The 26,348-nt window shown below is 37.9% G+C and overlaps 1 protein-coding gene across 3 annotated transcripts in view; it reads right to left on the bottom strand.

Moving 5' to 3' along the window:
- Positions 1-26,348, bottom strand: part of ARHGAP32 (Rho GTPase activating protein 32) — a 298,650-nt gene that overhangs the window by 241,283 nt on the left and 31,019 nt on the right. Inside the window, exon 1 of one of the 3 annotated variants that reach the window (XM_045483460.1) lies at positions 2,775-2,966. The exons of the other annotated variants lie outside the window; for them this stretch is intronic. The gene's annotated coding sequence lies outside the window, so the exon portion shown is untranslated. Of the gene's footprint in view, positions 1-2,774; positions 2,967-26,348 lie in introns of those variants that run through there. 3 annotated transcript variants of the gene reach the window in all.

Genomic DNA, 26,348 nt, shown 5'->3' on the forward strand with positions numbered 1-26,348 from the left:
TATTTAAGCAGAATGCAGATCCTATAAGAGCAGGAGTCCTGTCTGTATTCACAACACACGGAAGCAGGAATTTGTTTGCTGTGGCACAGGCACTTTGGAAAACAGATTGGCATTGTTTCCTGAAGTGGGACATTCACATATGCTATGATCTAACAGCTCATTTTCCTAAGAGAAACTCTTGCACATGTACAACAGAAACAAGTCTAAGCATATTCTCAGAAGCACAATTCACCAGTAACAAAACAAAAACTGGGGAACAACTAAAATGTCCACAAACAGAAGACCACATAAATAAATTCTGGTTAACAGTCACAGAAGGAAACATACATACAAGATGAATAAATTTTAGTGACAAGTGAAAACAAGGATAAATTTTAGCAATGTAATATTAAGTGGAAGAAATCCCCAAGATTAGATAAAGCATCATAATCTTTTTATAAAAGTTGACACAATGAGTTTTTTAAAAAATAAAATGTTTTTAGAAATACATAAATGCAACAATATAAATTAAAAAGGAAAGGAGGTGAATAATGTACATAGGAACCACTGCTTCAAATGTTTACAACTAGCTAGTGTTTTTTTTTCTTTTTTTAATTACAAAAACAATGTAATGAGGGTAAAGTACAAAAGACACAGTTCAGAATTTCAGGTTTGCCCCCGTCCCAGCACGATGGGAATACAAACCCAGATCACAGATTCAGTGACACAAGTTTCTCCCAGTAGATGCCAGAATGCTGCCCAGGGCAGTTCCAGTTTTTTGCAAGCCTTTTCTGGAGAATGCTATGATGTAACGTGCAGCAATGCATGATAGCAGATTAAAAAACTACATAATTTTAAATAGAAAAAAAAAAAAAGTCCTGAAATGAACTCTTTACCTCTAGCAATAACACACTGGCTAAAGACTACCCTTCCTACTTAGCTGCCAACATTCTTCTTTACTCTTTTGGAACCTGTACAATATTTCTGCCTGGAAGTTAAGAAACAAATGACTTTCAAGACCAAAGTATTTATGGAATCAAGACAATAATGCAACAACCTAAAGTGTAACAGGCACTGGTTAAAAAAAACTGGGATATGGTCACTCAAGAGAATATCAGGCAGTCTTAAAAAAAAAAAAAAAAAAAAAAAAAAAAAAGAGGGGCGCCTGGGTGGCTCAGTCAGTTAAGCTGCCGACTTCGGCTCAGGTCGTGATTTCGTGGTCCATGAGTTCGAGCCCTGCGTCGGGCTCTGTGCTGACAGCTCAGAGCCTGGAGCCTGTTTCAGATTCTGTGTCTCCCTCTCTCTGACCCTCCGCCCTCTGTCTCAAAAATAAATAAACGTTAAAAAAAATTAAAAAAAAAAAGAAAGATCAAGGAGACTTTATATAATGATACAGAATTCTGTATTATGTAAAAAAAAAATTTCAAGATACAGAAAAATGCATACAGTATAACACTGCTACAATTTCTGTTTAAAGGAGGAAAAAGAAAATATATATACAAAAATAATTATACTCAAAATATCTAGGATATATGAGTGAATATTGTAAAATCTTCTATTTCTTTTGAACATCTGATTATTCAAAAAATAAATTCTATATATTTTTAAATAAGACTATAATGCAAACCAAATATATTCCAAAGAGCATTGGTATTTTTCCAAAGAAAAACTACTCCAAGGTAGCTATTCTTACCTTCCTAGTTTTGTATATTCACAAACCTGGATGACAAAAATATTGTCTACTGTTCAGTGGTTCTGATCTTATTTGAAGCTTTTCAAGGATTTTAAATTAGATTTCATCAAGCTAACGTGAACAACTCCTTTCACATTTAAAATGCTATTATCTCTCACCTATATGTAAATTAGGTTGGCTTATTTTTCTTATTAGCCCTTCTTTGTGCTTGAAAAGATTTATATCTATTATTATCAAAACTGTACCAACAACCAGTATCAATTCATGTCCCATCTTTTGATTCAGTAGCAAGACAGTTCATATTTTTAAGTGTAAAAATAATTGGCCTTATTCGGTTTGGGGAAGAACTGTGGGTTTTTTCCCCCCTTAGGTGTTAGGTAAATGAGTATTTATGTCTAAAATGACCTGTCATTTCCTTCATACACCCAACCACACACTTCAAAAGTGGAATGCTGGTTAGGCTTCTTGGTGTGGAGCATGTCAAACTGTTAAATTTTAAACCAGATAATGAAGCCCAAAACTGACCATCTTCACATTACTTCTCAAAATGGAAGTACTACAGCAAGCGCCAAGGAAGAAAAAGTTAAAATGTCACATCTTCCTAGGGGGTCAATTTTAAACACTGTTATATTTATATAAATTTCAACATATTATGGTGCGTTCATTCCAAAAAGTCATGTGGATTTTAGGATAAATATGAGGGGCGATTGGGTGGCTCAGTCGATTGAGCGTCTGACTTCCGCTCAGGTCACGATCTTGCAGTTTGTGAGTTTGAGCCCCACATCGGGCTCTGTGCTGACAGCTCGGGCCGGAGCCTGCTTCGGATTCCCTGTCTCCTTCTCTCTCTGCCCCTCCCCCACTCACGCTCCATCTCTCTCTGTCTCTCAAAAATAAATGTAAAAAAAATTTTTTTTAAATATTCCTTATTTTGGCTCTCAGTTTTCATTAAGTCCTTGCTGTCTGGACCACCGCTAAATGGCGTAGAAATATTTACTGACTTGACAGCACAGGATACGTAACATTCAGCAGAGGAGTAACGCCAAACTAAAGAAATAACTTTTTCCTGTTCCACTACGGTGGGTAAGTTTTCCTTGTCTCCTACCTCGGAATTCCTTTAAGGACGATGCTTGGCGGCTCCAGCCTTTCATTACGCCATCTCTTCAGTAACTGCTGATGCCTTCTTCAGTGTAGCACATTTACGCACAATGCTTAACGTGCTTTGTAGAATAGGAACACAAGGTCCTTATTCTTAACACCTTAAAAGCAGTAATGGTGACCAACCAGCTCTATATGTGTAAAAGAAGGAAAAATCATTTTCACACAGATGAAGCACACGTTCTGCTTGCAGGCTGCAGCTGCAACCTCTATTTCTTTCGGTCAAGTTTTCCCAGATAATTTCCTCTAGGCAAACACTGGTTGTTACCTGCTAGACTGCTTTCCCTGCTACCGCTTTCCAGTAACCTAAGGTTTTGCACAGTACTATGTCTCGAAGGGCACTTTTGTTGGAGCAGCCTCCAGCAGTGCACCCCTGTGCAGCACTTCAAAGAGCAGACCATCAGAAGGACCCAGTACTTGCATTTACCTTTGCACAAGTCTTCATGACAATTTGCACAATTCCAACCCAGTATATCCAGCTTATTCTAAGGCAACTTTCAAGTCAACTGCCCCTTAAATTATTTCTTAAAGGTCTATCCCATTTTCTGACCCACTGACTCTGCTTAACCATAGATTTCCACATTTCTCTACAAAGTTAGAGCAGAAAAGGGGGTAGGATATCAAGAAAGAGTCAAAGGAGGTTTCTAAGTATTTTCTACAAGTAATGACCAGAATAGTGCTATTAAGTGCTATATCAAGTAAGTGGTAAATAACTGAACATTTTCCGTATCAGTCATTACTGCAGCGTTTTCTTTCTAAGCCCATTATGTACATCTTATTGCCTTCTTAATTCATATTCAGAGGACTCGGGAGAAATAATGTTTTTTCTTATTATTGCCTCTTGGTTCATTAAAATCTATACTTCATAGAATGAAGCTACTTATCTCACCTGAGAGATGCAAGACCATAAAAGCATCCGAAGAGTAAAGCCACAAAATGTTAACAACAAACAGCTTGCAGAAGCATAACAAAATTATCTGATAAAGTTGATATCTGTGACTTGAAAACTTCAATATGTGATTTTATTTTACTGAGCCATATTGTGCACTTGGCTTCCACTAACATCGATGAGATGAGTGAGCACATCCATAGTATAATTTTAAAATGCAATTACAGAGCTTCAAAAATATAGATCTCAAAAAGGTTTCAAGTTTTTATTTCACTTCCAATTAGTTAACACACAGTGTTATATTAGTTTCAGGTGCACAACACAGAATTCAACACTTCCTTTTACACCACCCTGTGCTCATCACATAGATGTTAAAAGTTTTTAATCTTTAGGGGCATCTGGGTGTAGGTTAAGCATCCTACTCTTGGTTTCAGCTCAGGTCATGATCTCACAGTTCGTGAGATCAAGCCCCACACTGTCAGCACAGGGCCTGCTTGGGATTCTCTCTCCCCTGCTCTCTCTCTGCCCCTCCCTCACTTGCTCTGCTTCTCTCTCAAGATAAATAAATAAACTTTAATTAAAAGTTTTAATCTTTACAAGCAGAAATTATGGCACTTATTAATAACTTCTAATATTGTTTTTTTTTAAGTTTTGTTTTAATTTTTTTTAACGTTTATTTATTTTTTGAGACAGAGAGAGACAGAGCATGAACGGGGGAGGGTCAGAGAGAGAGGAGACAGAGAATCTGAAATGGGCTCCAGGCTCTGAGCTGTCAGCACAGAGCCCGACGTGGGGCTCGAACTCCCGGACCGCGAGATCATGACCTGAGCTGAAGTCGGACGCTCAACCGACTGAGCCACCCAGGCGCTCCAAGATTGTATTTTTAAGGAAATTCCATACCCCACATGGGGCTCGAACTCACAACCCCAAGGTTAAGAGCTGCACACTCCACCAACTGAGCCAGTGAGGCATGGCAGCCCTCTAATATTATTTGATTAAATAATTCATTAATTCAAAATATATCTGCTTTTTAAAACAAAAAATGCAAAACAAATGGACTAGATTTTATAACAATTGGATGGATTTAAAACATGTTAGGTAATACCATCAAATATCTTTGGAAAACTAGAAACAGTATATCAAAATCGTCAAAATACAAAAACATATACACTCAGCAGTCCATATACATAAAATTTTAATATAATATTATTTACCATTATGTACCAACTATATTATACAGTATCTTCTTATCTAATTCCTACATCAACCCTGTTCAGTAGCTAAGTAATACTATACCCATTTTACTCATTAGAAAAACAGACTCAAGAAAAGTTACATATTTTCTCTCTCCCTTCCTCTCTCTGTCTCTGCCTCCACCCCCACGTATGCACACATGCTCTCTCTCTCTCAAAATAAATAAATAAACATGAAAGAAAGAAAGAAAGAAAGAAAGAAAGAAAGAAAGAAAGAGGGAAAGAAAGAAAGAAAGATTAAATAACTCGTCCAAAATCACAATGGCAGTCACAGAGAATTCAAATTTAGGACACATCTAAGATCTTTGTTTTATACACAAGGCATGCTGGGTCTCTTAGGGACACTGAAGATCATTCTGGTATGTGTCATGTTCATTTCTCCCTCAATCATTTAAGTTCAGTATAGTTCTCTGATATCTGGAACTGAGACCTTGAACATTTGTCAGAACTTGGTCTGGAGGTGAAATTTGCTTAAATTGAAATCTTCTAAATACATACCATAGGACTTTAAAAATGAGAGTTACAAAATCAAATAGTAAATAAATTTGTAAGAATCAAACAATTTTTGCCAGCTCTCAAGTTTGGCACAATGTCACAGGAAAGATTAACTTACAGGTAGCGTGAGAAGGAAACTTCTTCCTTTAATGCCACCAAACACTACTTCAAGCAAAAGCTATTTGGATATCATATTACAATTCTATTATTTCCCTAGTTCCTGCTTTTTAATATTTGTATTTTTATTTTGCTTGTTCCAGCATGTAGATGAACATAAAATAAATATTGATGACAACAGCAGATCTCAGATTTAAAGAAATATAAATCTCCTTTTGTTTATAAAATCATTCATCCACTAAACAAGTATTTACTGGTCACTTATTATGTTCTTTTTTTTTTAATGTTTATTTTATTTTTTGAGAGAGAGACAGAGCATGAGCATGAGCAGGGGAGGGCAGAGAGAGAGGGACACACAGAATCCGAAGCAGGCTCCAGCTCTGAGCTGTCAGCACAGAGCCCGACGCAGGGCTCAAACTCACAAGGCTTCAAGCTGTGAGATCATGACCTGAGCTGAAGTTGGCTGCTCAATCGACTGAGCCACCCAGGTGCCCCATACTGGTCATTTACTGTGTTCTAACTAGTGGCAATACAAAAAATACAGTCCTGCTCTCTTGGAGTTTACATTCTAGTGGGGAAGACAAATGTTTTTAAAAGGTATACTTTTGGGGTAGTGATAAAAGCTTTAAGCCTGTTAAAGTGAATGGAGACAACCTAGGACTGCAGCTTCACAGAGAGTAATGAGAGAAACCTCTGTAGGGAGGAAACCTACGTACAGAGACGTGAATTCTTAACTGGGTGCATTATGTAGATATCTGATGGCTCGTGTGCATTGAGTGAATGGAGTGACAAGAAAGAAGGCTCCAAAAACAGGGCCCGACCGTGGAAGGATTTTAGAGCTGTGCTAAGAACTCCTGAAACAGGGAGCTACTGACAGGTTTTGTATAACAGGAACATGACTTCCTGAATTAGTCAGAAGAATTAATCCGGCTGTTACATAAAGACTAGTCCAGGGCAGGGCGCAAATCAAACATGGAGACTAGTTTCGGATTATCGCCGTGGGCTAGTCAAGGAGATAATGGTGATTTACACCAGAGTGGTAGCAATGGACGAAAGTGAGAAATGGCCTGGTTCAAGATAGATCTTGAAGGTAGGGACAACAGAATTTGTTGATGTAGTGGTGATGAGCTAGGGAAAAAGCAGAGTCAGAGTTGACTCCAAGGGTTTTGATAACTCAAGGTAATTTTCAATTTTCTCAATTATAGCTGTAACCCTAATTTTTCCTGTAAGTTTGGGTAAAATCTATTCACCCTGAATCTCCCATCTTAGAGGCCAAACAACCATGGAATTTATTTATAGTCCCTGCAAACCTCGAGGACACAAAACACCTTTATGTTAAAGAATTCTTTCTAAGGGCACTGCATGGCTTCGATGGTTTAGTGTCTGACTTCAGCTCAGGTCATGATCTCACAGGTTCCTGAGTTTGAGCCCCACATGGGGATCACTGCTGTCAGCACAGAGCCTGCTCCAGATCCTCTGTCCCCCTCTCTCGGCCCCTCCCCCAACTTGCACTCTCTCTCTCAAAATAAATAAACATTAAAAAAAAAATTCTTCCTTCTGACTCTTATACCATCTCAAGCATAATTCACAACAACCAAACTAAGTAAATGGCACCTTCACCCCTTCATATCCTTTCTTTTCCATCTTCTTATTTCTCAAGACCCCATAAGAAAAGTTACACAGTGAGGAAGCAGTGAGTGAAACTCCAGTGATGGTCATTCTTTAATGATTTCCCAGGCAACTAGGTTTGCTAATCACTCTGTGCTCCAGCACCACCACCACAAGCCCACCAGTGTCACTGACAGGTGCTTTCACACACGTTAAAGATTACTCTGATACACAGACTGATGAGATTTAAAATAATCAACTGCCTTTTCATAGAACTTACTTTAAACACACATACACATACACACACACACACACTTAACAAACACAAGATTTTTCAACAGCACAATAAAATGTTATCTAAAAAAACAAAAGAAAAAAGAAAAAAGAAAAAAAGCCTCAGCATATCATACACCTTATTAAATAGTAGACTCACTGTGCTTTCCTGTGTGGTCTTTCTACCTCTAGCCTTTGCCCTTTTACAGAATAAAATTCTTATATAGCTAACATTTTTTTGTGAACGCTTACTCTGTGTTAAGACATGTAGTAAATGCTGCTCTGGATAATCTCATTTATTTATCAGGACAGTCTCTAAGTGCCACCATTATCCCCATTTTGTAGGTTAAACTCATGACTGACCGCACTAACAACCAAGAGTGACAGAGCCAAGAGATGTCCCAGGACTGATGCTCATTCTCTTAACTACCATTACGCTAACCACCTCCTAAGTCCACTTTAGGATAACCTTCCTAAAATACAAGTTGGATGATATCAGTTCCTGCTGAAATAAAACACCACCAAGTGCCTCCAAACACCTACAAAACAACGTCCACACTCAGCATGTTGTTAGCCTTAACCTCATCTCCAACATCCTCATTCCCCACACTATTGCTGGCCATTTTCCAAACATGTTCAATACTATTCCCCCTGTGTCTATTCTCACATTAATCCATAAAATCATCCACAATCTGTGGAAACCAAGCCATCTCTCTAAATCAAACTCAAACGCCACACTTCATGAAATTATTTTCCAAAAATCAAGACATACATGCACAATTTTTTTTAAATAATAAATTTTTTCCACTTGGAGATCTCATAGCATTTTGTCACTTCTCATGCAGCTGTCATTTATTTCTATCTTGTTTATACAAATTTTTTCTCTCACCTCTCAGACTATAAATTCCAAGGGAGGGACTTTTTTTGTAATCTTCATTTCCTACAAATTATCTGCACATAAAATGTTTGCAGAATTAAATCTGGCACAAAACCTTATGTTTTTAAGGATGTGGGTCTCACTTGCCAACTATACTTGTTGCGCAATGATCCCTATCTTAAAATTTGACTTTCAGCTAACCAAAACCCATCAAATGCTCGATCTATTACTTAGCTCCTAAACTCTAAGTGCATTCCCCCCCAATTTACTGCTAACAATGGCTAGTCAACAAATCAAACTCTTCCTTACCAAAAAGGTAAGAAGCATGATACAGACAAAAATAATTGGACACCATTCGGTTTATGAAATATTCTCTACAGATCTCATTTTATATTCTCTATTTTTCCATGTATGAACAACACATTCTTGAAAACACAGCTACGAAATACAGTTTAAAGACAAGAACTCTAATGATAGTGATAGTTTTTTATAAAGCTAAATAACTTTAATATTAGTAATGTAAACTAATACCTTGAAACACCACTTAAATTCATTAAGTGCTATCAGAAGTAACCTTTTTTTTAATTTTTTTAAATGTTTTATTTATTCTTGAGAGACAGAGACAGACAGAGCATGAGTGGGGAGGGGCAGAGAGAGAGGGAGACACAGAATCCAAAGCAGGCTCCAGGCTCTGAACTGTCAGCACAGAGCCCGACGTGGGGCTCGAACTCACGGACTACGAGATCATGACCTGAGCTGAAGTGGGCCGCTCAACCAACTGAGCCACCCAGGCGCCCCAGAAGTAACCTTTTTTTAATGATATAACAGAAGAAAGTTTTTCTCATTATAATTTAAATGCCTCCTTTAAAAACTGGCAAACATAACTCCACTTGGAACCCTGAGGCCAACTATTTCCACCAAGTGGCACACTGCTGTCAAGCTCTCTTGATCACCCCCAAAAGTGAACTCCAGTCTTCTTAGTGCTCCTCTTCATTTCCCCCCACCACGATCTCCCCACAACCCCTACCTCCACCTCTGCTGACTACCTCCTCATCTCTTTCCAGGGATCCTTCAGGAAACTTGCTCCCTTATAAATAATTTCCTTACATTGTAAACCTCTCTGCAGAACACATCCCTACTCTGACAGAAGGGGTTCTTACCAGCAAATTTCCAGCTGAGTATGAAGCATCTAGCACAATAGCTATTACTGCATACTCTGCGGTCAGACTGCCTGGGATTCCATCTCCAATTCAAACATCACTAGCTATGTGAACTTGGGGAAGAAAAGTCTAATCAAAGCACTACTTGCCATTCCACAACATGTCCCCCAAATTTCCTGCCTCTGTAAATTTCTACTGAATTGATCACTCCATAATTGTGCCATCCATCCTTCAGTGGGCCCATTCAAGTCATTTCCTTTTCTACAAGTTTTCCTTAGATCTTCAACAAATTCCCATAGTACCTAATTTACCCTTCTTACAGAATACTTATATTGCCTATAAGTACACTTTTAGATGATAATCCTTAAGGACATAGTCTATGTAATTTATCTCTGAATTTCCTGAGACACAACATATTTGTGAACCAAACAAGATGTAAATAATCTACTTGGTCATATTAATTTCTTCTCTCCCTCTCCCAAACCCCAAATGCTTGAGCATGAGATTTATATTTTCTTTTATGTTTTTTAGTCATTACAATCATGAGAAACCGCTGTGATAAATCCTTCCCATCTTTAATAAAAACTGAAAAAGCTTCGTAGTCTGCAAAAACCCAATTTTGTGTAAATTTTGAACACTATCCTTAAAAGCAACGTTTCGGCAGAGGAAGGAGAAAGGAATGTTCCTGAAGAAATCTGGGAAGCCAAAAGAGAGCACAATGCATAGTTCAAGCCAGCAGTTAAGAATACAGATTTAAGGGGTACCTTGGTGGCTCAGTCGGTTACGCATCCGACTTTAGCTCAGGTCATGATCTCACGGTTCGTGGGTTTGAGCCCCACGTCAGGCCCTGTACTAACAGCTCAGAGCCTGGAGTCAGCTTCAGATTCTGTGTCTCCCTCTCTCTCTGCCTCTCCCCTGCTCACGCTCTGCCTGTCTCCCTTCCAAGAATAACTAAACATGAAAAAAAAAATTAAAAAAAAAAAAAAGAATATAGATTTAAGAGACATTCCCGAGTCTGAATTCTGGTTCCACTATTTACCACAACTGCAGCTTCAGGCAAATTATTTAACTTCTCTATCTCTTTATTTCCTCAACCATAAAATGTAGCTACTGGCACTACAAGTTATAAGGAATAAATGAAATCATATATACAAAAAACCTAAGTGGGTACCTGGTATACAGCTTACATCAGTAAATGAACATTAAAAGAAAATTTTTGTTTTAATTAAGGGACACACGTGCACAGGAACTTGCACCTCATTAAAACTTCACTTGATTTTCTTTTGTATAGAAAGGTTAAGAAAAAATGAAATCTGCAGAAAGTGTTAAGATAGTCAATCTTGATGCTATACATTGAACAAATAAACTGGATACTCTACTGGATTTAGCAAAAATAAAGTCTATGTAACAAGCTCTTACAAAGAAGCCCTTCAAAGTCATAGCACAATAATTTTGGCTGAATTATTCAATAATAAAAAGGCCCAGTAACAAACTAAATCCAAGGTACTACCTTTTTAGAAAAAGACAAAATAAAAAAAGTGGTCATTGATACCCAAATGATTTAGATAATGCAGTATGATACACCAAGTACTACCAGTAAAAGCATAATATTTAGAAATACAGTAGTAAATATTAAGGAGAAAAAAGCCAAAAGAGTTGAAAATCATTGCCTCTATAGAACAGGAAACGGAGGCCAGATGGGGCTAAGTTAAATGGGATGAGACAGTGTCAGGAAACTGCTGTTTTTCTTTAAAAGTCTCATGGTAGTATGGTTTTTTAAAATGATGTTCTTGATTTGGTTAATAAAAATACAAAGTAATTATAAAGGAAATTTTATTATTTAATTGTTTGACAGCAGGACCAGGGATGGGTGAGCAAGCAAGGCACCTATGTTGTAAAATTTTAAGAGGCATCACTCTCAGCGTCAAGAACTTGCACATACTTGCTGGTCTCCAAGAGTGAGCACCTCCTTCCTAGCCTTGTCCAGTACTAGCCCAGTACTAGCATTTTAATAACTCAAATATTACAAACAAACAGTTGAGGGAACTGAGGCTGTTACAGTTAGTCATTGTATGAAATAAAATACACTGTGCAATACATAATAGACTTCTGCAATTATTTCTAACTATCTACAAATATGTATTAAAAAAATCTAGAATGATCTTCCTGAATATTAATGACAGTTGCACCTGGGAAGTAAGATTCTTCTGGGTAGTGAGATTTTGGATATACCCTCTTTACCACTAGGTTTTTTTTTTTTTAACAGGCATATGTAATTTTTTTAATAAAATAAAGTGATTCTTTTATGCTTTTAAAATAAAAAAAAGTTCAGGGGCGCCTGAGTGGCACAGTCACTTAAGCGTCCAACTCTTGATCTAGACTCAGGTCATGATCTCAGTTTGTGAGTTCGAGTCCCGCATGGAGCTGGGTGCTAATGGTATAGAGTCTGCTTGGGATTCTATCTCTCCTCTCTCTGCCCCTCCCCGCCTGGATGCACGTGCTCCCTCTCCCTCTCTTTTTAAAAAATAAAATAAAATAAGTTCAGCTCCCTACCCACCCCCACTAACAACACACACGCACGTGCGTGCACATAAACACAGACACACACACACAACACACACACACATTTTCCCATGACAACGTAATTTACTTCAGGCTTCATCTGCCACATCTATGGACATGACTTACAAATCTGTATTTTTAACATCTCTACCGCCCCCAAGTCCCAACCCCCCAACTGCCTCCAAAGGAGCAACTGAATGTTTAACTGGCAACTCAAACAAAATAAATCAAGTAAAACATATCATTTGTCCACATACACTAGCTCACCCTCTTTTTCTCCCAATGTGCCTTAGGAATAAGTACAGTAAGTCCCCAAGTCATTCAGGTTTAAAATCAAAAGTCATCTTTACCTTTTACCTCTCCCTTACCCCATACAGAAAATTATGACTGTTGTCCCACCACCGTGTTTGACATCTAATCTACCTTTCGTTCCTACAAACACATACCAGTTCAAGCTTCATGATCTATGCTCTGAAATACCAGTTAACAATCACTGTTCAAGTGAATATGATACAGTTTACTATCCTCAATACAAAGCACAAAATATGGCAGAGAATAAGTGAGCAACACATGTTTTTTTGAATGAATGGGAAACAAAAAAAAAAAAACTAGTCGTCCCATTTCCCTACTTCCACTTCTCCTACAACCACAAAATCATTTTGCAGTTACCCAATATTCCCAAAACATTGCTCTTATCCGGTCACAAAAGCCATCATTTACCAGTGTTATGTAAATAAGATAAAAACTCCTCAGTTTGGCACTCAAATCATTCCAACATGGGGACTCTTCCTCCTTCAGAGCCTGGAGCCTGCTTTGGACTCATGTCTCCCTCCGTCTCTGCCCCTTCCTCTCTCTCAAAAATAAATAAAACATTAAAAATTTTTAAAGTTATTTATAATATCTTTATAAATATATATTATAATCACTACCAAGTGAATTTTAAGTTCCTTGAAACAAAAACCACAACTTTTATTTACTCATCTCCCACTGTACCCAACAAAATGCCTGGCACAATTACATAAAAGTCTCCAGGAAATGAGAGACCTGTGCATCAATAATAATAAAACACAAACAGTAGCAGCAGAGCCAAATCTGAGTGCTATATATCGGCCAGATACTACTTTAAGCTATATACATATATAGTTTCATTTATTCCTCACAAGGACATGAGGAAGATACTATTATTATCTCCATTTTACTGATAAGAAAACTGAGGCAGAGAAATAACTTAATCAAGGTTTAACATCGTAGTATTCTTCAATTGTACAGATAATTCTGCAGTTAATATCTTTCTATATATAGCTAGCTCCTTATTTGAGACTACTTCATCAGCCTCTAAAAGTTATAACGTTGAGTCACAAAGTACAGGTGTTTAGACGTTTCTCATACTTTTAAAATGTTCTTGTAGGAGTGCCTGGGTGGCTTAGTCAGTTAAGCATCTGACTTCTGCTCAAGTCATGATCTCACAGTTCATGGGTTTGAGCCCCACATCAGGCTCTGTGCTGACAGCTCAGAGCCTGGAACCTGCTTCAGACTGTGTGTCTCCCTCTCTCTCTGCCCATCCCTGCTCACACTCTGTCAGTCTCTCAAAAATGAATAAATGTTAAAAAAAAAAAATCTTTAATAAAAAATAAATAAATTTGAAAAATAAAACGTTTTTCTAGGGGTGCCTGGGTGTCTCAGTCGGTTAAGCATCTGACTCTTGGTTTTGGCTCAGGTCATGATCTCATGGTCTATGAGTTCGAGACTTGCATCAGACTCTGTGCAAACAGCACAGAGCCTGCTTGGGATTCTCTCACTCCCTCTCTCTCTGACCCTCTCTCACTCTCAAAATAAATAAATAAACTTAAAATTTTTTTCTAAGAGGATTAACCATTTTATAAAGCCACCAACAATGTATAAGGGCAACAATTTTACTGCTACTTGTCAGCCTAGCAAACCACCATTATTTTCCCATTCTCCTGGTTCAAGTAGGCAAATAATAATACGCATAACTCTTGATCTTAAATAACTGTACCTTTTTGAAAATAAGTTTATTTACTTAAGTAATCTCTACACCCAACATAAGGCTCAGATTCACAACCCCAAGACCAAGAGCCACATGCTTCACTGGCTAAGCCAGCCAATGGCCCCTTAAATAATTATACTCTTAAAGGTTTATGACCAGTGTTTTGGGGTTGTTACTGTTATTGTCATAATTGATGTTTTAAGAGACACTATATGCCTGAATAATTTTTTAGGAGTTACTTAACAGTATTTACATAGATAAAAAGAAATCAAGCACTTACCTCTACTCAAATATTCACTAAACCTTTCACAATATCCCATTCATTTATTCAACAAACCTTTATTGACAGCCCACCAGGATCAGTACTATACTAGTACCTGGACATAAATCAATACAATCCCTGCCTTCAAAGGGAACACAGTTTTTTAAACATCAGAGTCAATGTAAGCTTTGGTGACTTGGTTCACAGATCACAAACTGACTTTAAGAGGGGTCACTCTGAAGTCAGTTTTAGTACTGATTCCAACTGTAAGTGTTTAAATTTCACACAGAGAAACACCCAAATATGGCAGAACTAAAGAAGGGTCAAAGAAGTTCAACTAAAATGTCATCAAATAAAGAAGTCCAAAAATAAGTTTTCAGTTAGAAAAAGTAATGGCTAGGACAAAACAATCTATAAAAGCATGGCTGGTACACAAATTTGAGTTCATCAAACCTAAAACCATCAAATTAGTAGGATCCTTTGTTGATGAATGAGATAAATAAGAAAAAGGTGTAACTTCTATTTCCTATGATATGAAATTAAATTATGAAAACCAATACCTCAAAATGTAATAAATAGAGGTATAACATGAACCCAAAGGTTCTGGGGGGAAAACTGACACAAAGCTGTAAATCAATCACTGCTCAAAGAAACAGGGCAATACTTAACCTTTAAAGTACTATCAGAGATGAAAGCCATGCTTTCCCACAGCAGAACTATTTTTAACTGTAAATCACTAGTGGCAATCAAACACTAAGATTAAACCTTTGGTCTGATCCATTCTAGCAATTTCTAATTCAACCCTCTGGCCCTACAGGCATTTCAAACTAATTTTTCAGGGTGATCAATCATAACAGTGGAATGGATTTTTAAAGGGGCCTATCCTTTGTCCAGATGGTTCTCTTCTCAAACTCATCTCTATCAACACCATGCTACTAAAATGAGTCTTTTGTAAGAAAATATATATCATAACACCAATGTTTGGATTTGGAACTTGATAACGGCTGACTTCATTTTCAGCTCGAAGGGAGCATTTCTCCCACTAAGTGCCCCCTTTGTTTTCTCCCCAGATCTATCTTCTATCGAAAATATACTGATATGCTAGGGCTGCCTTATTGATCATTCCCCTACAGACCTACCAGTGCTTTGCATCTAGCAAATAGTTAATAAGCTATATGAAATAGATTTAAAAACAGCAATAAAATGCTTATTCCACAAAATCTCAGAAGTGACTAGAAAATTATCACATTCCCATACAAACAATCCATGGTGAAAGACCTAGATTTCTGTACATTAAAAATGTAAATGATCATAGGATCACCCCACCCTTTTTGGGGCATAAGCCTCAGATAACTCTGTCTACTCTCTCTTCTGCTGCAGACCAGAGGAAGGAGGGTTCCAGTTCAAGATGGTGATGTGAGAAGATCCTGAACTTACCTCCCACAAACACACAGTCTACAGCTACATATGGAACAATTTCCTCCTTAAAAAAAATGAAATCTGGCTAAGTGATGACTACAGATCAAGAAATTGAGAAGAAAACCATACCAAAGCAGGTAAGAGAGGCTGAGACACAATCTCACCAAAAATCCCACCTCTAGAGCTGTGGCCCACAGCCAACAGGAATGAAGAGTTCAAACTCCATGTGAGACACCCCAACTTTTTAGACCTGCTCTTGACAAGCCAGCATAACAACTAATTTTGAAAACCAAGAGGGTGCAAATCCTGAGACCCACAAGACAATAATGATCTGAGAAACTATTCTTACAGAGCTCACAGTTGTAGATTCACCTGCCCATGGTCCATCTCAAAGGCAGCCAATCCTGATCCGAATGAAAGTGAAGGAGGCTCACGTGCTTATATCAAAAAGCTCAGCCTGAGGGGCCAACCTCTAATTTAACACACATCTCGAAACCTGTTGGAACACGTTCTAGAGATGGAGACCACTGGGTGCCATTTTCACGCTCACCCTTTGCCACACTCTATTAACACCAGTACCTCCACAAAGGAACCTTTACATGCATCTGGTGCCCTGATTTCTGTGGCTGCTCCCCAGGGGAACCCTCTCAATCACCTGGCTCTAGAGACCCGGGGAGCTTGCATTCCTCATCACATGGGACTTTAATAATCAGTATCACCCAAAAAGGAGCTTATACCCCTGTCTAGCACTCCGATCTTTGCAACTGCTCTCAGGAGACACCTCTACATTGCTGGCTTTGGCAGGAAGTGGAGCTTATGCTCAACAGTCCCCCAGGACAGGGGCGCCTGGATGGCTCAGTCGGTTGAGTGTCTGACTTCGGCTCAGGTCATGATCTCGCAGTCCGTGGGTTTGAGCCCCGTGTCGAGCTCTGTGATGATAGCACAGAGACTGAAGCCTGCTTCGGATTCTGTGTCTCCCTCTCTCTCTGCCCTCACTCCCTCACTCTCTCTCTCTCTCAAAAAATAAACAAACATTACAAAAAAAAAAAAAAGAGTCCCACAGGACTATAACCAACAGAGTTATTTTTTTTAATGTTTATTTATTTTTGAGAGAGAGAGAGAGAGAGAGAGAGAGAGCATGAGCAGGGGAGGAGCAGAGACAAAAGGAGACAGAGGATCCGAAGCAGGCTCCACGCTGACAGCAGAGAGCCCAATGCAGGGCTTGAACTCATGAACCATGAGATTATGACGCTTAACAGACTAAGCACCCAGGGGCCCCCCAACACAGTTCTTAAACAACTACCATCCCAAGGACACAGCAAGAGACAACAAACTCAGGAGCTCTGTCTTTCTGAGGAGACCTATTAGCTAATTATCATGACGGTGGCCCAGGGGATAGGCTTCTAATTAAACACACATCTAGGGGCTTACCATAATTCTTTCCAGAGACCTTGGAAGGAGAACACTATCTTCACACTCACCCTCTACCACTCTCCAGAGCTCCAATGTCTCCTGGAAGGGAGTTACACATGTGCTTTGTACCCAGTTTTTGCGGCTGATGCCCAAGGCACACACCCCTCATCGCTTTGGCTCTAGTGGCCAGATGGGCTTGCATTCGTGGATCCCACAGGACTGTGGCAATTGGATGGGGGAAAAAAGAAAAATACATAAAAGGTCTCCAAAACGAAAAGGAAAAAGTAAAACTCACTATTTGCAGATGGCAAAATACTATATACAGAAAATCCTAAAGATGCCATTAAAAAAACTGTTAGAACTAATAAAATTCAGTAAAACTGCAGGATACAAAATCAACACTCAAGACTCTGTTGTATTTTACACTAATAATGAACTATCAGAAAAATTAAGAAAACAGTCCCATTTACAATTCTACCAAAAAATATTAAATACCTAGGAATATATTTAACCAAGGAGGTGATGAAAGATGCACATATTAAAAACAAGACATTAATGAAAGAAACTGAAGAAGACACAACAAATAAATGGAAAGATATTCCATGCTTATGGATCAGAAGAATTAATATTGTTAAAATGTCCATACTACTCAAAGCAATATATAGATTCAATGCAATTCCTATTACGATTCCACTGGCATTCTTCCGAGAAATAGAACAAATAATCCTAAAATTGTATAAAATCACAAAAGATCCCAAATAGGCAAAGCAAACTTGAAAAAGAAGAACAAAGCTGCAGGCATCACACTTCCTGATTTCTAACTATATTACAAAGTAATCGCAATTAAAATGGACACATAGATAGAGCCCAGAAATATACCCATGCATATCTGGCCAATTAATTCAAAACAAAGGTGCCAAGTATATAAAACGGGAAAGGACAGCCTCTTCAATAACTGGAAAAATGGGGTAGCCACATGCAAAAAAATTAAACAAGACCATTTTCTTTTGCCATTCACAAAAATTAACTCAAAATGGATTAGAAACTTGAACGTGAGCCCTGAAACCATAAAACTCCTAGAAGCAAACACAGGCAGCAAGCTCCCTGACATAGGTCCTGGTGATAATTTTTTGAATCTGAAACCAAAAGTAGCAAAAGCAAAAATAAACAAGTGGGACTAAAGCTAAAAATTCACTTCTGCACCGCAAAGGAAACCATCAACAAAATGAAAAGGCAACCTACTGAATGGGAGAAACTAATTATAAAACAAATATCTGATAAAAGAATAAAATCCAAAACATACAAAGAACTAATACAACTCAGCAGCAAAAAAAACCAAACAATCCAATTTAAAAATGGGCAGAGGATCTGAACATTTTTCCAAAGACATACATACAGATAACCAACAGGTACGTGAAAAGATGCTCAATATCACTAATCATCAGGGAGATGCAAATCAAAACGACAATGAGATTATCACTTCATATCTGTAAGAAGAGCTATTATCAAAAGGACAAGAAGTAACAAGTGTTGGCTAAGATGTGGAGAAAAGGGAACCCCTTATACACTGTTGGTGGGAATGTAAATTGGTGTAGTCACTATGGAAAACAGTATGGAGACTCCTCCATAAATTAAAAATTGAGGGGTATCTGGGTGGCTCAATCAGCTGAGCGTCTGACTCATGATTTTGTTGATTTTGGCTCAGGTCATGATCCTAGGATCATGGGATCAAGTCCGCATCAGGTTAAACCCCTGCTTAAGATTCTATCTCTCCCTCTGCCCCTCTCCCCTTGCTAAAACGCATGTGCACTCTCTAAAATTAAAGAAAAATTTTTAATTAAAAATAGAAATACCACATAACCTGGTAATTCCATTTCTGGATAGTTATCCACAGAAAACAAACACACTAATTCAAAAGGATATATACACCTCCATATTTGTTATAGCACTATTTACAATCACCAAGATATGGACATAACCTAAGTGTCCACTGATGGATGAATGCATAAAGAAATTGTAATACACACTATTTCCATAAAAAAAGAATGTAATCCTGCCATTTGTGACAACATGGATGGACCTTGAGGGCATTATGCTAAGTGAAATAAGTCAGAGAAAGGTACTGTATTTTCTCTCTTATATCTTAAAAAATAAAAAAAGCCCAAAGATACATAGAACAAATTGGCTGCAAGAGGAGAGGGCTGTGAGGTGAATGGTTTGTTTTTGTTTTTACTTACAGAAAATGAGTAAAACTTTTTTTTTAATTTAAAAGATGTGCAGACATAGTTGTATTCATTATTCAAAGCTGGGTATGTGGCAAGTTGCCAGGAGTCATGAGATTTTAAAGTGATTAAATTCATTCATAGGTTTATCTTCACGTGCATTCGTGCTTCCTGTTTGATGACTTCAAAGTAACCTATGGAACTTTTTTTAAAAAACTTTAAAGAGACCTCACAAACAACATACAATAAAGGAGGAGAAAAATACAACTATTCTGACAACATTTCCTCCAAAAGAAAAATGCATCAAATTTTACTGACCCGCCCTCAAAAATATTTATCTTTAAAAATCACTTCATTTCATCTTCCAGTTCTACATTAAGGGAAGAAAAAGACTTTCTTTTACAACATACAAAAGGTATGCTATAGCAATTTTCCATCTATCTTCAAAGGTCATTTTTTTTAATGTTTATTTATTTAGGGGGGGCGGGTGCACAGAGAGAGAGAGGGAGAGACAGAATCCCAGGCAGGCTCTGCAGAGCCCAACGCTCCCAGTGCAGAAGCCAATGCAGGACTCAAACCCATGAAACGTGAGATCATGACCTGAGCCAAAACCAAGAATCGGACACTTAACCGACTTAGCCACCCAAGTGTCCCTTAAAGGTCATTTTTAACACATTAAAACGCTGCAATATTTCTAAGGACAGCCTTTACCTTCTAATAAAAATGCTTTCAGAAAAATAAAAACTTTTGCAAGAGCAAAACAGGAAGAAAATTACATTTTTTAGAGTATTTCTTACAAATAACTTGGAAAACTAAAAGTATTTGTGGGAAGGAAATGCAAAGGACTAGTTCCTCTGTAGCTCCTAAAGTTAAACTGAGCCAATGGAAATTTTCCTTTTAATCATTTATTCTATCTTCACTTTAAATGAACCATAAACAGGGGCGCCTGGGTGGCGCAGTCGGTTAAGCGTCCGACTTCAGCCAGGTCACGATCTCGCGGCCCGTGAGTTCGAGCCCCGCGTCAGGCTCTGGGCTGATGGCTCAGAGCCTGGAGCCTGTTTCCGATTCTGTGTCTCCCTCTCTCTCTGCCCCTCCCCCGTTCATGCTCTGTTTCTGTCCCAAAAATAAATAAAACGTTGGAAAAAATAAAAAAATAAAAAAAATAAAAAATAAATGAACCATAAACATGTTTAATAAAAGGCAAATGAAGAAACCAAACATCCTCCTTCAAAATTATTTACATCCAATCTGATCAAGACATAGAATCCAACTGAAAGGAAACTCTGAAAGCTTATCTCAGCCAGCCTATCTAACCATGTAGAGAAAAACCTATTTTTCTGGAGTCTGTGTAAGCCTAACATCCCATGGTATCTGCCTCACAGTATTTTACACCAAGAACGATTTCTTGGGATGAGATTCAAAGAGCACTTTTATTTAGGTCTTGGCCCTCATTATTTTGATTACAGTATTATTTGAAAATTTTTTAATTTACCTCTAACCAAAATCTAATTAATCACTCTACTGGGACGCCTAACTGGCTCAGTCAGTAGAGCATGCAACTCTTGATTGCTACTCTATCACGCATGGGGCATTCGTGAGTTCAAGCCCCATGTTGGGTGTAGAGATTATTTCTAAAAAAAAGAAAAAGAAGGAAAATCATTCTACTGTGCTCCACCAGTATCGCAACAACTCCTATACAAAACATCGTTATAAATGGTATTCTACACCTAAATCACCCCTCTTACCCTTTTACCTAGGCTAACCAGAACACTCGTGGCTTCTTTTGTTGTACAGTTGTTGTCTGTACTCTGTACAATCAAATGCTACATATAAAGCTCATAGTACAGCACATGGAATGTGAGTCTTCAAGATACTGTTATCCCTATTACTCATTTCTCCACATACGTCCAAAAACCTGGCTGAATTTTCCCTCCCCTCCTTTTCTTGTGTCTCCACCCCCAGACCCCCTCCCAAACAGTAGCACTGATGACTTATGCTAAACTATAACATGGTTTTTTCTACTCTGTCTTCACTTAACCATACCCACCCTGTACTCGGCTTTACTGAGCACCTACTGTGTACCAGGAACTGTGCAACACACATTTAGTGAGTAAAGCTGCCATAGTCTCTGCCCTCCTGGAGCTTGGAGTCCACTTCTTCTCTCACATGGTCATTTAGTAAAACAAAAGAAAAGGATAACACAATACCACTCAGATTAGGTCTTACAACAAATGATGTAGTGCAAGGATGACAATAATATACTGAATTAAACAAGGAGATCAAAAGGACACAGTCAAAAGAAAAACATTAAAAACAAAACAAAATTTTCTAGATGACCTGTAATGAGTCAAGGAAGTCTATGGCAAGTTAAAAACACAAGGACACTATTAAGACAGACAGACAGACAGACACACACACACACACACACACACACACACAAAGAACACTGACCACTGATCAATCTACAAGTTAGAGTATAACGTTTTACTAAGAAGACAGTATATTCCAGGACATTTTTGGCTTTGTAGGAAAAAAAGTCACATAAAAGAAAAGAAAATATATATACTAGAGTGGAAATTAACTCAAGAGGAAAGGATTCTAAAGAATTTCCCATATTTATAAAAAGCAATGAGTTGGCATTAATATTGAGATTTTTTTATTACTGGTAGATAGATACTCAAGAAAAGAGGTACTCACAGCCAGATCACGACTGCAGACCACTAGCTGAGACCCTGCCGCTGACTCAGAGTCACACAACCAAAGTGGTTTCCCAAAGCATGCTCATTTTCCACCACATGAAAATCTATCCCAAACTGGTTTTCAGTGTGGCATTTTTCAAGGGCTACAATTCAAGACAGAGACCATAAGAAACGTAGCCATAAATGATATCAAATTTATTCATTTGAGAAATGGGACTAAAAAAGGAAACAAATGGAACAGAAACACTTGATATCCACCAAAGCTCTGAGTCCTTTAAAAAAAAAAAATGCGCTTTTTTTATGAAAACATCTAGAGGCAGCGCTACTAGAGGCGGCCATGTTGGCACTTCTGAAGGCCAATGTGTACCTAGGATTAGATCCCTGATTCTCCACTTCACTAGTCGTTTAATTTCAATCAGTCTTCCTCTTTTAAGCCTGTGATACCTCCTCTGCAAAACAGGACAAAAGCAAATGTTTGTATCTCAACTGTACTTCTAATAAAACATGTGTAAGAATATAATTGTTAGTTGCTTTAAGAATTTTATGTTGGTGTCTATTTTCCCTAATTATCTTATGCCACTGAAATATAACCTCTGAAATTAATGAAGATATCTCATTTTACATATTGAATTACTACTAGAAGACTTTTATTATCCTGAAATCCTGAATACCTTTATTTCTTAATACAGATAGTCATGATGAATAAAAACAATTTATCTACAACACAGCTTTAAAAACTAATCAGGTTGAAGCTGTGGGGAATTATATAAACTCTACTGAGAAAACCATGTTACTGCGGACTAACTGGTTCATACAGAACACCGAAGCTCCATACCCGCCTCTTCTTACCATCAGAAGTGAAATTCCAAACCCCTTTGTTTTGTTGTAATGAATATTCTCACTTTCTATCCTGTAGCAGAGTTATTTCTAAAACTATCATGTCATAAGCTCTTCAGCTGCCCCTTTCTTGGATACATTTGTGTTTTCGCTAATAGTTTCATGGTATTTTTCTACTGTTTTGAAGAGTTTTAACTATAATGTCATTGAAGAAAAAAACAAGAAGGAAATTAACCTGCGTGTCCACCAAATGTGTGCCAGACACTGTAAAACTACCCTACGTAGGTTACATCTCATTTAATCTTCAAAAATAATCCTGTGGGAAAAACAAAGCACACTTCCTCACCCCCCACCCCTGCCAAGGTCACACAGCTAGTGGAAGGCAGAGCCAGGATCTGAATCAAGGCAATATTTACTCCACTATGCTGCTATTACCAGTAATTTCAGCTTCTTAAAAAAAAAAAAAAAAAAATCGAACTGCTTTTTCTTATTATTAAAATCCCCGCTCATTGCCAAAATTCTGACAAGTGCAGAAAAATGCAAGAAAAGTTAAGAACTGTGTGAACTACCTTCCAGAGATAACCACTGCTTATATCTTAGAGAATTTTTTTTTTTTATAGTATTGAATCTTAAGTTTCAGGGCTTTTCTTAAATTCTTTACTTTAAATTACAAATTAACATACAAATATACTCTCATTGTTAAAATCCACGTAGGAGTCAAAGTATGTCTTTTCCTATCTCCAACTGCAGTCACTGCTGTTAATAATTTGATGAACCAGAGTTTTTTTCTATGCCTGTACATGCCTATATATGAATATAAATGATTCATTCAGTGCATTTTTATAAATATCTTAGTTTTTTCTGTGCATGTGTGCATTATTCTACAACTTGCTTTTTTGCATTTAATGATCTTTCCAGGTCTGTATATAAAGGTCTGACTCATGGTTTGTTTTTGTTTTTAAAGTTTATCTATTTGAGGGGCACCTGGGTGGCGCAGTCGGTTAAGTGTCCGACTTCAGCCAGGTCACGATCTCGCGGTCCGTGAGTTCGAGCCCCGCGTCGGGCTCTGGGCTGATGGCTCAGAGCCTGGAGCCTGTTTCCGATTCTGTGTCTCCCTCTCTCTCTGTCCCTCCCCCGTTCATGCTCTGTCTCTCTCTGCTCTGTCTCTCTCTGTCCCAAAAATAAATAAATGTTGGAAAAAGAAAAAAAAAAAAAAGAAAGAAAAAAAGTAAAGTTTATCTATTTGAGAGAAACAGAGACAGCATGACTAGGGGCGGGGCAAAGACAGCGGGAGAGAGAGAGAATCCCAAGCAGGCTCTGCACTGTCAGCACAGAGTCTGATGTGGGGCTCGAACCTACCAAACTGTGAGATCATGACCTGAGCTGAAACCGAGAGCTGGACGCTTAACCAACTGAGCCACCCAGGCACTCCTGACTCATGTTTCTAATTGCTACCATTTGACAGAGCTCAACATCTTATAGAGTTCTTTATAACTCTCACTTTTATATCATGATTTTCCATTGCTATTAAATAATCTTCAGAAAGAAATTTTATAAATGGGTAACATTCCTCTATATGGATACATCATAATGAACTATTTCTTTTGTTGGACATTGTGACTTGCTGAATTTTCACCATTAGACGTAATACTACACTGAATATCTTAGGTTAAATCTTTCTACCCCTCAGAAAAATCTCACCACTTAACATACCACCAGCAGCGTATGAATTCTTTTACATTATTTTTGCCTTCTGAAGAGTCACTTATTCAAGAAACAAATGTTACCAAGTCATACTAAATGCTAAAATCTAACCTCACCTTTGGCTTAGATCCCAAAATACTAGTTTAAACTAGCAAGTTGTGATTTCTTAGATATTGGTAAAGAGAATTCTACAACAGTAGACAAGACAGTTGATCCTATCTTGATGAGGCACCACTAAGTAACTCCAAAGCTGATGGCAATAAGATAATTAAGTTAGCAAAGACACCAATACTTTTATCTGGTTAACAGACTCCTTTTCTCAAGCATCTCTCCTCCCTTAATGAAATATGATATGCTCCAACAGTCCTGACTGTCGAATACAATTCTGTTAAATGAGTCATTTTTCCATCAGCCTACATCACAAAATCTTGGAACAGTTTCACGAAGAAGAAAATGTGCCTCTGAATGTAAAAACCACATGGCACACAAAAGTAAACTTTTAAAAATAAGTGGAATATATGAACACATGAAAATATATTCATGAAAGAACAGATAATGGCGTCTACTCCTCTTAAGCTCAATGTTTACACGCAACTGCATTTTAAAATTATGTATTTGTTACATATTTGAAATATGTCTAATAATCTTATTGAAACATATCTATAACACATGAATGCCTCATATTTATAACTCAAATATCATCTAAGAAGTAAAGTAGAAAATATTGAAGATTAAAGACAACAACAAAGGAAGTGGTGCCTGGCTGGCTCAGTCAGTAGAGCATATGGACCTTGATCTGAGGGTCGTGAGTTCAACCCCATGTTTGGTGTGGAGCCTACTTAAAAAAAGAGAGAGAGAGAGAGAAGAACGAAGGAACTTTACTGCAAACATACCAGTGTGATTACACGCCTCACCCTTGTATTGTCACCATCACAGAAAAAAAGGGAGACAGTTTATAGTTTAGAACCAATGCTAAACTAATAGTAAGCTTACCTCTACAGTATATTTTTACCATCTTTAACACCTTTACCATCCCTTACACTAATCACTCTCTTTTAACCTTAAAAGCTTTACTCTCAGCCGCAGCCATAGCTAGTCTTTGGTCATCAATGGAATAAAGCAAAAAGCTCCACTAGGATCTACTATCAAAAACTGGCTAAGCAGCGACAACGGTCAGCTAATTAGCAGATGGTACCTGTACTAACTGTACTGTTTTCAGGATGCTGCCTATGCTAATATACTGCTTTCAATTAACAGTTTAGCTGGCAATTTCTGCCCTCAACAAGAGATTCCAACTCACCAAAGACATTTGCTGCATTGAGCAAAACACCGATCACCATTACAAACTAGTTATTTCTATCAAACAAAAAAACACAGTAGAGTAAGTCAAATACCCCAGGAAAGTGTTAGTAAGAACAAGTCATTAGACAGAAATGGTCGAACAGGTCTTTCAAATTCAACTGTGTAAGAGAACCAAGATTCAAGTGTATTTGTATTTGAATTAAAGCAAAAATACACCACCAGAAAGGAGTATGACTGACTCTGCCAGCATGCCTGTAGGTAAATGGCTATTAGGTTTAAAAGAACTACAATCTTTCTTGGAGGCCGGCTCTTTGATGTAACAATGCTATTCCTTCTACTGGCCATGCTTTAGCCTCTCTCTAGGCCAGACTCTAAACCCAGGAAATATCACCTAGGGAAGCTCCCTGAGTTGCCACAAGCA

Source organism: Leopardus geoffroyi, chromosome D1 (assembly GCF_018350155.1).
Source record: "Leopardus geoffroyi isolate Oge1 chromosome D1, O.geoffroyi_Oge1_pat1.0, whole genome shotgun sequence".
NCBI lineage: Eukaryota > Metazoa > Chordata > Mammalia > Carnivora > Felidae > Leopardus > Leopardus geoffroyi.